The sequence below is a fragment of the Puma concolor genome, chromosome D3 (assembly GCF_028749965.1).
Source record: "Puma concolor isolate L17-30 chromosome D3, mPumCon1.1.hap2, whole genome shotgun sequence".
NCBI lineage: Eukaryota > Metazoa > Chordata > Mammalia > Carnivora > Felidae > Puma > Puma concolor.
The window spans coordinates 50,957,522-50,968,967 of NC_141678.1; the positions used below are offsets into that span (position 1 = coordinate 50,957,522).

At 36.1% G+C, this 11,446-nt stretch overlaps 1 pseudogene; it reads right to left on the reverse strand.

The window, feature by feature from the left end:
• Positions 1-449: 449 nt before the first annotated feature.
• On the reverse strand, positions 450-1,301 carry LOC112868334 (U2 small nuclear ribonucleoprotein B''-like; annotated as a pseudogene).
• Between the last annotated feature and the right edge of the window lie 10,145 nt (positions 1,302-11,446).

An 11,446-nucleotide genomic window follows, 5' to 3' on the forward strand; every position in this document is an offset into this window, starting at 1 on the left:
CTGTCTCTCTCAAAAATAAACAAACAAACAAACATTTTTAAAAGTTTAAAAAATAAAGAAAGAAAAGTTACAGTGATTTGGACATAAAGCCTCTGGATGTTTTGTATCCTGATCCTTTATTGGTTACTTGTTTTCCTTCCTTCCTTCCTTCTTCCTTCCTTCCTTCTTCATTTCCTTCTTTCTTCTTTCTTTCTTTCTTTCTTTCTTTCTTTCTTTCTTTCTTTCTTTCTTTCTTTTGAATACAAATAAAAGTTTATTATACAAAATTCAGGCCTGTATATTTCATAGTTCATTGATGCAAAACAAAGACTAGGTATTTTTTGGAATCATTCACAAAATTTAACTTTCACTCCCCCTCACCCCCAACTGTCAAAGTGGTCTGACCAAATGTTATCAAAACAAACACTATAAATAACACCAAATCCTTTAAAGACAACTATCAACATATGTTATTTCTTGGCATAAGTGATCTTCATGGCATGGGACGGTGTGATTTTAAATCCCTGTAAAGCATCCCTGACAGCTCAAGCCTGTTCATCGTTTGCAAATTCAACAAAAGCCATGTCATGCCTCCCAGGTACCAAACATTCTTTCTTGAAACTAGGAAACTGATTAAACAGCATGGGTAACATTATCTCATTAGTCTCCTTTGGCAGATTAGTAAGGAATAAAATACAGTTTGGAAGGTAATCAGGCACCTGAGGATTTGATTTTGAATTTCCTTGGGTATTTGCTGCATTTGGTGTTCCCTGACCAGGCTTTTTGTTTTCTGGTCCACGGTTTTTGCTTTTTCCTTTTCCTTCTTTGTCAGCAAAAGTGCCACACATTTTAGATATTATATCAGAATCTGTTTTTGCATACTGGATTCTCCTTGTTTGTTTGTTTTAATGTTTATTTGTTTTTGAGAGAGAGAGCATGAGCAGGGTAGGGGCAGAGAGAGAAGGGGACAGAGGATCCAAAGCAGGCTCTATGCTGACAGCAGACAGCTCCATGCAGGGCTTGAACTCATGAACCACGAAATCATGACCTGAGCCAAAGTCAGACGCTTAACCGACTGAGCCCCTTGCATTGTTTTACTGTAAAGTGGAAATCCTTGTAACTGTCTCAAGGCATTTGTGGGTGAGCTTGTTCCTTAAAAATAACAAAGCCTCGCCCCCTCATCTTCAGATCTTTAAAGCTATGATACCTACCACTTGACCAAATTGAGAAGACAGGGCATATAGGGATCTCTTCTATTCTTCTTTCTTAATTTTGTCATTCATATTGTTGATACAAGTTGTATAATTTGGTCTGATATCCATGTTTTGGCTTAAACTCTTCCAATATCCTGAGGCCTATGCTGGTATCGCAGGAACCAAAAACCCATCTTTACCTTTTTAAGGCCATTAAGATGTTTATTTTATTCTAGATAAAATCAAGTTATACCCATCACCTAATTGTGAGTCTCTTTTCCTTCATTTTGTTGCCTTCTTGGTGGAGACTTTCATTCTGAGATTCCACCTTCTTCAGCTTGAGTAGATTTCACGAATTATTTCTGGGCCAATTTGCTCCGGTCCATTTTGACTTTCTGTAACTTATATTTTCTGAACATTTGAACCCTAGGCTGATCTTCTATTTTTTATTCAAAAATGTTTTCCATTTTTTGTACTTTATGGCAGATTTCGTCAATTCTGTCCTCTACTCCTTAGAGTCCCACTGATCCAATCCTAATTCAGATTTTCCTTATTTCTTTCCTTGACTTGGATCATTCCTCTTGGCTGACATTTCTCCTCCCCATCCCTCCCTTTCTCAGTTCAATTTCCATATTGCTGACATTAATCTTTCTAAAATTTAGGTCCAACTACATCACTCAAAAAATGTGAAGACTTCCAGTTTTATCTCATATTAGCCTTCAGAGTATTCCTTGAGCACAGACACAAGAGGACTAGCTAAGATTTTCCAAACATCCATAAGTTAAGTTGTACTTTTTATGTTTATCTGCTTCTCTTCTACCTCAATCTTGATCTCTTTCTTTAAGACTAATCTGAAATATCATTTATGCATGACAAAAATATGAAATTGTGGTCTCTGTCTCAGCTGAACCTCCATATGCAGTTAGTAAATATGTACCTTATGATGCTTACCATATCCTACCCTGCAATTCAGTTATTAAAATATTTGTCTTATTCTTCTCTTTGCTTTCCTCAATTACTCTACCAGCAGACCAATAGGAACCCAAGCCTGCTTTTCCCAGGAAAACGGTCAATGGGGAAAGTAAAACTGCTGCTTTCACATGGCTAAAAAGGCAGAAATGGGATCTTAGCTGTGTTTTAGTTTACCCTTGCCCCTTTTGTTAGTTATATCTAATATAACTTCTTCCTAAATCGTGTTTAAAATGCTATCAACAGATTGCTTAGTGAAGGGTGGTAAAATAAAGCAAAGCACAGAATCGTTTTCATCCGATTTCTTTCCAAGTTAATAAAAATAGATGAGAAAGGCATTTCAAGTTACATCAAAGAAACACAACCACTTGTCTTAAGCTTAAACAAGAGAGGGTCACGAGAAACACAAATGTTTGGTGAGGCCCCCTGGGATCCTAAAGTCACTTCTTTCTCCATTAGAAGTGATAAATGTATAAAATCTAAGCAATTTTTATAATATTCCAATATTTGAAGAACAACACATGGTATGATATTCTCTGGTATAGGGTTGGTGCACAATGTATATGTCGGAAGAAGCTATGTTGCAATGAGAACAATTCAGGTTATTAGCACAAGATGTATCTCATCTTAATTTGTTTCACATACTTTCTTCTTTTTGTTTCATATATTTTCTTTTTTTTTTTTTTTAAAATTTTTTTTTTTTAATTTTTTTTTTTCAACGTTTATTTATTTTTGGGACAGAGAGAGACAGAGCATGAACGGGGGAGGGGCAGAGAGAGAGGGAGACACAGAATCAGAAACAGGCTCCAGGCTCTGAGCCATCAGCCCAGAGCCCGACGCGGGGCTCGAACTCACGGACCGCGAGATCGTGACCTGGCTGAAGCCGGCCGCTTAACCGACTGCGCCACCCAGGCGCCCCATTGTTTCATATATTTTCAAGAGCTTTTTATCTTCTGAAAGCATCCATCATCTCCTAACCATGTGAAACTTAGTCATGTCAAGGGAAACAAGTTGGAATTTATTTCCATTTAACTTACATCTTACACGTCTCTAATGGTTAGAAATATTAAATATATAACTAAAAACAAAAGAATCTTGGGGCCCCTGGATGGTTCAGTCAGTTAAGCATCCAACTCTTGGTTTCAGCTCAGGTCATGATCTCATGGTTCATGGGTTTGAGCCCCACATCAGGCTATGCGCTGGCAGCATGCAGCCTGCTTGGGATTCTTTCTCTCTTCCTCTCTCTACCCCTTCCCTGCTCGCACTCTCTCTCTCACTCTCAAAACAAATAAATAAACTTTTTTTTTTTTAAAAAAAAGAGTAAAACAAGAGACTTTTGTTATAAAGCAAAATATACAAATATATTAAAACGATTGGTTTTTAATATTTATATTTTTCAGGAATGTCTGCAAAGCAGTACAGTATAATGGTTAAGAAAACACATTTGGAATCACATATTTGGCTCTAAATCGCAGTCAGCCATTAATTATTAACAAAGAAAGTTCAGGGCAGTTTAACAACTTCTGTAGAATTCTGTTTCAGAAGAGCAATGGCTTTCTTATAGTAACGTAAGAATGAGAAGAGATAATGCAGCAAAGTGATGAAAACAGAAAGCAGAATTTGGTAGGTGCCCAATAAATAATGGTGATTGTTATTTTCTCCACTTAGAATTTCCATATAGTGAATAAAGATGCATACAGAAAAAAAAATAATAACAGTGGACACAAAAAATTGTCTTGGCTAATTTGGCATATTCAAAGAGAAATTACCTTATATTATTGCAAATTTTTGTCCTGTTAGTGTACTTTTTGTTGTGCATTGCAAGGAGTTTGAGGTAGGAAATCCATTAGGATTGTTATTGAAGTCTTCCTGAGAGATAATGAGCTTCTGTTTAAGGCAGTGTATTTATGTTGTTAATTGTAAATGTTTTCAATTGGTTAATTTTAGATTTTGAAATGTAATACACTTTCAGTGAGATAAATAGGAGCTGTGTTGAAGATGGATGCCATTAAAAACTTCAAGAACTCCCATCTGAAATTGTTTATAAACTGTAATGTCAGCTTAACAGCAAACTGCATTTTTTAACTTGGGGATAATTTTTGTATCTCAGTAATGGTTTGAACATTACATTATAATGAACTTCTCACTGTATTACATTAAAGTCAAAGAATGGAAACTTCGAGAGCTTAGAAGTTCCACATTTTAAGCAGATGACAATATAGTTAATTTTAGAGGTTTATCATTTGCTAATAACACTGAGTTCAATGCAGATTTAACATCCATTTATGTTAAGCATGTTTCTAAAGCTTCTTTTAAAATGTATTTTTGTTCTGAGACATTTTCATATCTCAGATAATGAATGTTTCTAGCTTCTCTAAAGTTATCTTGTTACACTCTGAAAATTTCTATTCCAAATAAATTGAAATATATATGAAATAAAGGAGAGAATTGGATAGAAAATTGAAAATTACTGTGTATCAATGTGGACTTTTTAAAAATTAAGGCTTAGTTATTATTTTTTTTGGCAAAATTGAGGAGAAGATTCAGAGATTTTCCATATACACCCTGCCCTCACACATGCATAGCCTGCCTTATTATCAACTTCTGGCACCAGAGTGGTACATATGTTACCATTGCTGAACCTGTACTGACACATCCTTATCACCCAAAGTCTAGAGTTTACATTAGAGTTCACTCTTGCTGTTGTATATTCTGTGGAGTTAGACAAATATATAACAACATGCATCCACTTTTATAGTATTTTTACTGCCCTAAAAATACTCTTTACTGTCCCTACTCTTTTCCCTCTGCCCTCAATCCCTGCAACCACTGATCTTTTTACTCTTTCCATAGTTTTGCCTTTTCCAGAATGTCCTATGTTATCCTTATAAAAAATATAGCCTTTTCAGACTGGCTTCTTTCACTTAGTAATATACATTTAAGATTCCTCCTTGTCTTTTCTTCTCTCTCTCTCTCTCTCTCTCTCTCTCTGCACCTGCCCTGCTTGTACTCTCTTTCAAAATAAATCGATAAACTTTAATTTAAAAAAAGGGTGTGCATTTGGGTGGCTCATTTGGTTAAGTGTCCAACTCTTTCAGTTCAGTTCATGATCTCATGGTTTGTGGGTTCAAGCTAGGCATCTGGCTCTGTGCTGACAGCATGGAACCTACTTGGGATGCTCTCTCCCTCTCTCTCTCTCTCTCTCTCTTTCTCTCTCTCTCTCTCTGTCTCTCTCACTCTAACTCTGCCCCTCCCTTGGTTACACTCTCTCTCTCAAAATAAATAAATAAATTTTATTTTATTTATTTAAAAAAAAGATTCTTCCATATCTTTTCATGGTTTGATATCTCATTTCTTTTAGCACTGTGTGGGATGGTTATTTTTCAAGATTTACCTTATTAGTTTCAGTGAACTTAAAAGTATTTACATTTTGGGGGCTCCTGGGTGGCTCAGTCGGTTAAGCACCAGACTTCTGTTCAGGTCATGATCGGTTCAGGTCAGGTCTGTGCTGATAGCTCAGAGCCTGGAGCCTGCTTTGGATTCTTTGTCTCCCTCTCTCTCTGCCCCTCCCCTGCTCACACTCTGTCTCTCTCTCTCAAAAATAAATAAACATTAAAAACATTAAAAAAAGATTTATAGTTTTAATTACGGTACTTTTATATTTCATAAATATTTCCTAAAATGTACTGGACAGGAGTATTTATACTACAGTACAGATTTATCTTTAAAAATAATTCATGAAATGAATACAACATAAAGAATAAAATCAAGGCTTGATGCTTCTTCATTAATAAACTTTTAGATGACTAATGTCTTCTAAATTATTGTAAGTTATTTAAAAATCCCTTAACTTGAAAATGTTAATTTTTAAAAAACAGATATAGTAAAATGTTTTCCTTTGCCATATAATCATTACTTTTGGAGGAGAGAAACTACAGTTTTTTTGTTTTTTGTTTTCTCTTGATAATCATGGATATAGGTACACTGCAACTTAAAACTAGGGTCACACTAGGGAAGAAGAAATATCAGCTAAGTAGACAAAACGGCTACCTTGAGCCTTATAAAACAATGTTTTTTATTAGATCATTGGTCATGTGAATGACAGGTGGCAGAACAAGTCACCCTCAAAATAATGTTTCTTTGGCATAAGGGTCATTTTGAGCTGATTATTTTGAGAAAGAATTTACAGGAAAAACTCTGAGAATAGACTAGAAATTACTCACCTGTAGGGAAATTTCCATTTATGAAAGAAATTTTCCTTTGTAAGTATGTCTTTCTCTCTGGATCAGGCAGAAAAGGATGACTAAATCACAAGAGATTCTTACCAATGGAGAAGACACTGGCTTGAAATCTGCATAACGAACCTTACTCTCTTTACTATACTTTTTCTGGTTACCTCTCCACAGTTGGCCTCCCCGACACTCTTCTCTGTTTTGCTGAAGATGGTATTTAAAGCTAACTCTAGGGGCGCCTGGGTGGCGCAGTCTGTTAAGCGTCCGACTTCAGCCAGGTCACGATCTCACGGTCCGCGAGTTCGAGCCCCGCGTGGGGCTCTGGGCTGATGGCTCAGAGCCTGGAACCTGTTTCCGATTCTGTGTCTCCCTCTCTCTCTCTGCCCCTCCCCCGTTCATGCTCTCTCTCTGTCCCAAAAATAAATAAATGTTGAAAAAAAAAATTAAAAAAAAAAAAAGCTAACTCTAAGACAGCTCTGGCCATTTTCATTTTTTCCTGATTATTTCCCATGAGTACCTTGGATATACATGTTAATAAACTTCTGTTTCCCCCCCCCTCCCCGTCTATCTTTTGTTACAGGGTTCTCAGAAATTAAAAGGGCAGAGGGAAATTATTTTTCCCTTCACTACAGTTTAATGACTCCTATTGAAGCCATTTTGAAATAAACTATCTCCAACCAAATAAATAAAAATAAATATCTTCTGTAAACCAATGACATGGTTTTATGAAAAAAAAGGAATGGACTGCATGTAAATATTTGATCTTATTTATTAAATATTGTTAGGGAAAATGACTTACTATTCTAAAACTAAAAGAATTATTATTAACAGATGGTTTTCAAAACCCAAAATAATTTATGTCTAATAACTTCATGTAACAAGTCAATTAATTTGGTTTTCAAGGGAGGGTATGATGTTTGACTAATTCATCTTGGTGGGTATGGTGACAAATCATATTTCTGAGCATCAGCTAAATTGAGACTCTTTAGACATTTTTTAGTGTCTTCTTGGATTATTGATCACTCCTGTTTTGAAAGCTTCCCAGGGAAAAATAATTTTGGCCATACTTTATGACATAAAATGCTGGGAATTTAAGGCTATATTTATTCAGGGGTTGAAACAAGTCCAAAGATACTTCCTAAAGAAAAGTCTATATTTGAGTCTAGTCACCTATGGCAGATGTGCCATTCCAATATTCCCCCTTTATTCCAAGAAGAACTTCAATTTTTAAGTGGGCATTTTGCCCACCAGCCAAAATATTTTATTTCTCAGGATCACTTGAGGATAAATATAGCCAATGACCAAGTTTTGGCCAACGAGATGTAATTGGAAGCATTGTGTGCAACTTCCAAAATATCTAGTTCTTAGATCCCTTTATTTTTTCCTTCTTAGTGCCTAAAAGGGAACATTTATACCTGAAAAAATGAGCACTTATGTTGAACTGTGAGACAGTACGCTAAAAGTGCTTAGAGCAGCAAAAGAAAAGGAGATGGGGACCCTGATGAACATGGAGTTGCCATACCATAATTGAGCTACTAGGAATTTCTTTTATCTAAGAGAGAAATAAACTACTACATTATTTAATTAACTGTTAGTTCTTGTTTCTGAATGCAGGTGAACTTAACACTTAACCAGGCTATCCTATTTCTGCTCTAGGTTTCTATTGAGACTAGGCAAAAAAAAAAAAAAAAAAAAAAAAGTATCTGCAAACATATGCATGTATATGAACACTATAAAGCTTAATGAAAGATATAAAATACTTACATTAAAAAGGCATATGCAGATTTATCTATCTGAAAAATATCATCTATCTATCTATCTATCTATCTATCTATCTATCATCTATCTATATCTGCAAATAGCTCATTCCTTGAGATATCTTCTAAGTGATTCCTGACCCAAACCCAGTGGAATCTTTCAGATTGATATTCAACTAACATTTGTCAAGTGCCCCTTATGCATTGGGCACATTCTGATTCTTTAATCAAATATATTCCTCATAATGACCCTGCAGGGTATGTGGTACTTTTACATTTTTACCATGAATAAAGAAGCTCAAAAGGAATATAACACATCTTAAGATGTTCCTGCTGGCCAGTAGTAGAGCTCCTTGGATCAGTTTGGAATGCATTCCCTCTACAACACTCAGAAAAGGGGTCATTCAGCTTTCTTTGAGCTTTCAGAAATGTGGACATGAATGCCACATGAAACAAATCATTCCATTCATAGAGACCACTCTCTAAATTTTTTTTAAATGTTTTATTTATTTTTAAGACAGAGACACAGAGCATGAGTAGGGATGGGGCAGAGAGAGAGGGAGACACAGAATCTGAAGCAGGCTCCAGGCTCCAAGCTGTCAGCACAGAGCCCGATGAGGGGCTCAAACTCACAAACCGTGAGATCATGACCTGAGTCGAAGTCGGATGCTCAACCGACTGAGCCACCCCAGCATCATAGAGACCACTTTCTTAAAAAATTCTTAGACATATTTTATTGGAGCAAATCAACCTATAACTTCCAACAACAAACATATTTTACTCTTTGGGGTCATATAAAGCACATAATTCCAGCTTCTGATTAAGCCATTTCAAATATGTGAGATTAACTACCATGTCCCCTTTATACATTTTTTGGCCAGAGTATGGTATCTTTGGTGGTTCACCGTTCACCGTGTCACATGATTTGAGCTGCTCACATTTCTAGTTTTGGTGATGTAGACTAAAAGCATAGTAGTTTCGTTGTTGTTGGCTGGATTGTTTATTTGATCAGTTAACATTTAACTTCTTATGAGTGTGATATTTCCATATCGAGTCTCTGTTAACGAAAATATTAGATTTAACCTGAAAGAATAGCAAAGGCAATAATTTGACTCTGCAAAATGTGGTTTAATGACCACCATCATGTGAAATATAACATTTGGGAAAATAATGTGTCTGCAGGTAATTTTAAAGACTAGACCGATGATTATAATTTGAGTATGATAGAACTCATCGACTAAGTGAATCTGTTATTCCTAGACTTGCTACCTACTTGAAGCTCTGCTTGGTTATCTTTCAGTTGCCGAGTATCTTTGCTGAAAATGACCAGTGCAAAACAACTTCCACACTCTTGGCAAACTATGTACTTCTGTGCTGTATTATTTGAATTTGTGTTTCAAATGCATCCTTTCCTCACAGTATTTTCGGTTATCCTTAACTCTTTCCAAACTGCAGTTTGTTACGTACGAACCACTGGCTGTCTCCAGTCCTGTATAGAATCAAGTGCAACATAAATAAATCTGTAAGTAAGTACATAAAGGAGTACCTGATGACACATTCTACCGTGCAGCCGTTCAGTCCAGCCTAGCGCATTTACGCTGTGAATCCATCTTATGACTTCATTTCACGGATCACGAATGTGCATCTTATTCACCTATCAAACTCGCCTCAGGATCAGCTTCTTCTAAAAGGCTATCCCTCTTACTGCTCTTGCTTCCAGGAAAAACTTCCAGCTCTGGATTCTATAGCCTTGGTACTTAGAGCCACACAAGAGTCTGTAGTTTATTATACTTTATTTCGTATATTATCTGTTTCTTATTTTATCGAGTTGCTAGACATAGACATTTGGCAATGTTTCTGGACTCGTCATGCTCCCTGTCAACCTCACTCTTCTATTGTCTTTCCTCAGGCAATCATGCACTAAGTCCTCAGTCTACTCTGATGTGCATGTCCTTTGTTCATGTCTCTCATTATTTCAATGGCGTCCTTGCTTTCACTCCCCTCCCTTATGTGTTTGGTTTTCATGCTGCCAGCAAAGTTAAACTTCTAGAAAAAAATCCAATTTCATCTCTTTTCTGCTTGAAGGCTTCCATAGGCAGTCCTATCTGTGGCCACAAACATCCAGATATCTGTTATTCTGATGCTCATGTTTCACAGTACCTATGCTACACCGACCTCTCCTCTAGCTTTCTACTTTTATTCTTTCCCTGCTCCAGTACCTCAAAGGGGACTGGAAGAAGTACTTGGAAGGGAGAATCATGGCAGGGGATGTATAAAATATATGTTTGTCTCTTTTAATCTTTGCTCAACTTTAAGAGGGAGATACAATCATTCTCTCCATTTTAAAAGGAAAACAAAGAGAGGCTACCTAGCTGCCCAAGATAGCAGAAAGAATAAGTGGATGAGGCTACAATGAAAGTCAAACCTCTTTCCTCTTAAGCTTATTCTTTTATTCCCTCGGCTTTTGTATTTTACATGGACTGGTGTCTTTGCTCAGAATTTCTTCTTCTTTACTTGTTACCTTCTTTACTTGTCAACTACAATTACTCTTCCCAGCTCAGCTAAAATATCATCTTTTTGTAAAGCTTTCCCAAGAATCTCTCCTTCCCAGCTTAGCAGAGTTGAGGGTGCCCAACTTTGGGCCCAAAATACCTTATATCCATCTTCTGTAAACTGTATTATATTGTACTATAATTATTTGCCTGGCCATCTCGTCTTCCTCACTTGATTTAATAGATGCTGCCTCGCTCTGTATTGTTTTGTTTCCTTCATAAAACATGCCAATACATGTACCCAGAGACAGCTTGTAGTTGGTTTATTCCCTAAAGCTACATAGTTTGACTTAGAAATAATCCCAGAATCTAGAAGTGATATGCATAAATGTTAGTCAGATGGACCTTTAACATTAAACGTTGCTTCAAGCGGTGACTTTTATCTGTGAAGTTCAACTCTCTCCTTGGAGGAAACAGAAAACTATCAGATTATTAGTAATATGGGCAGCTTGGGCAATTTATTTGTATGATAGACATTTGGGGAAAGTACTATTTTCTGAATACTAATTTGAGAGTATAAATGGTAAACATGTGGTTTTAACCTGGGAAAAGTCTCTGATATGTTGATATATAATATAGCTCTCAACATATGTGTATTTGTGTTATAATCTAACTAAACATATTCAAAGGGATGTGGCTGTAAAAGAGTAAGAATTGCAATATAAAGCTCAGTTTTCTTTTCTTTTTTTTTTTTTTGGCAGCATATTAAGATCTCATAAAACAGGACTGATTAACAAAATTACCAATTATTCCAATGGAAAGGT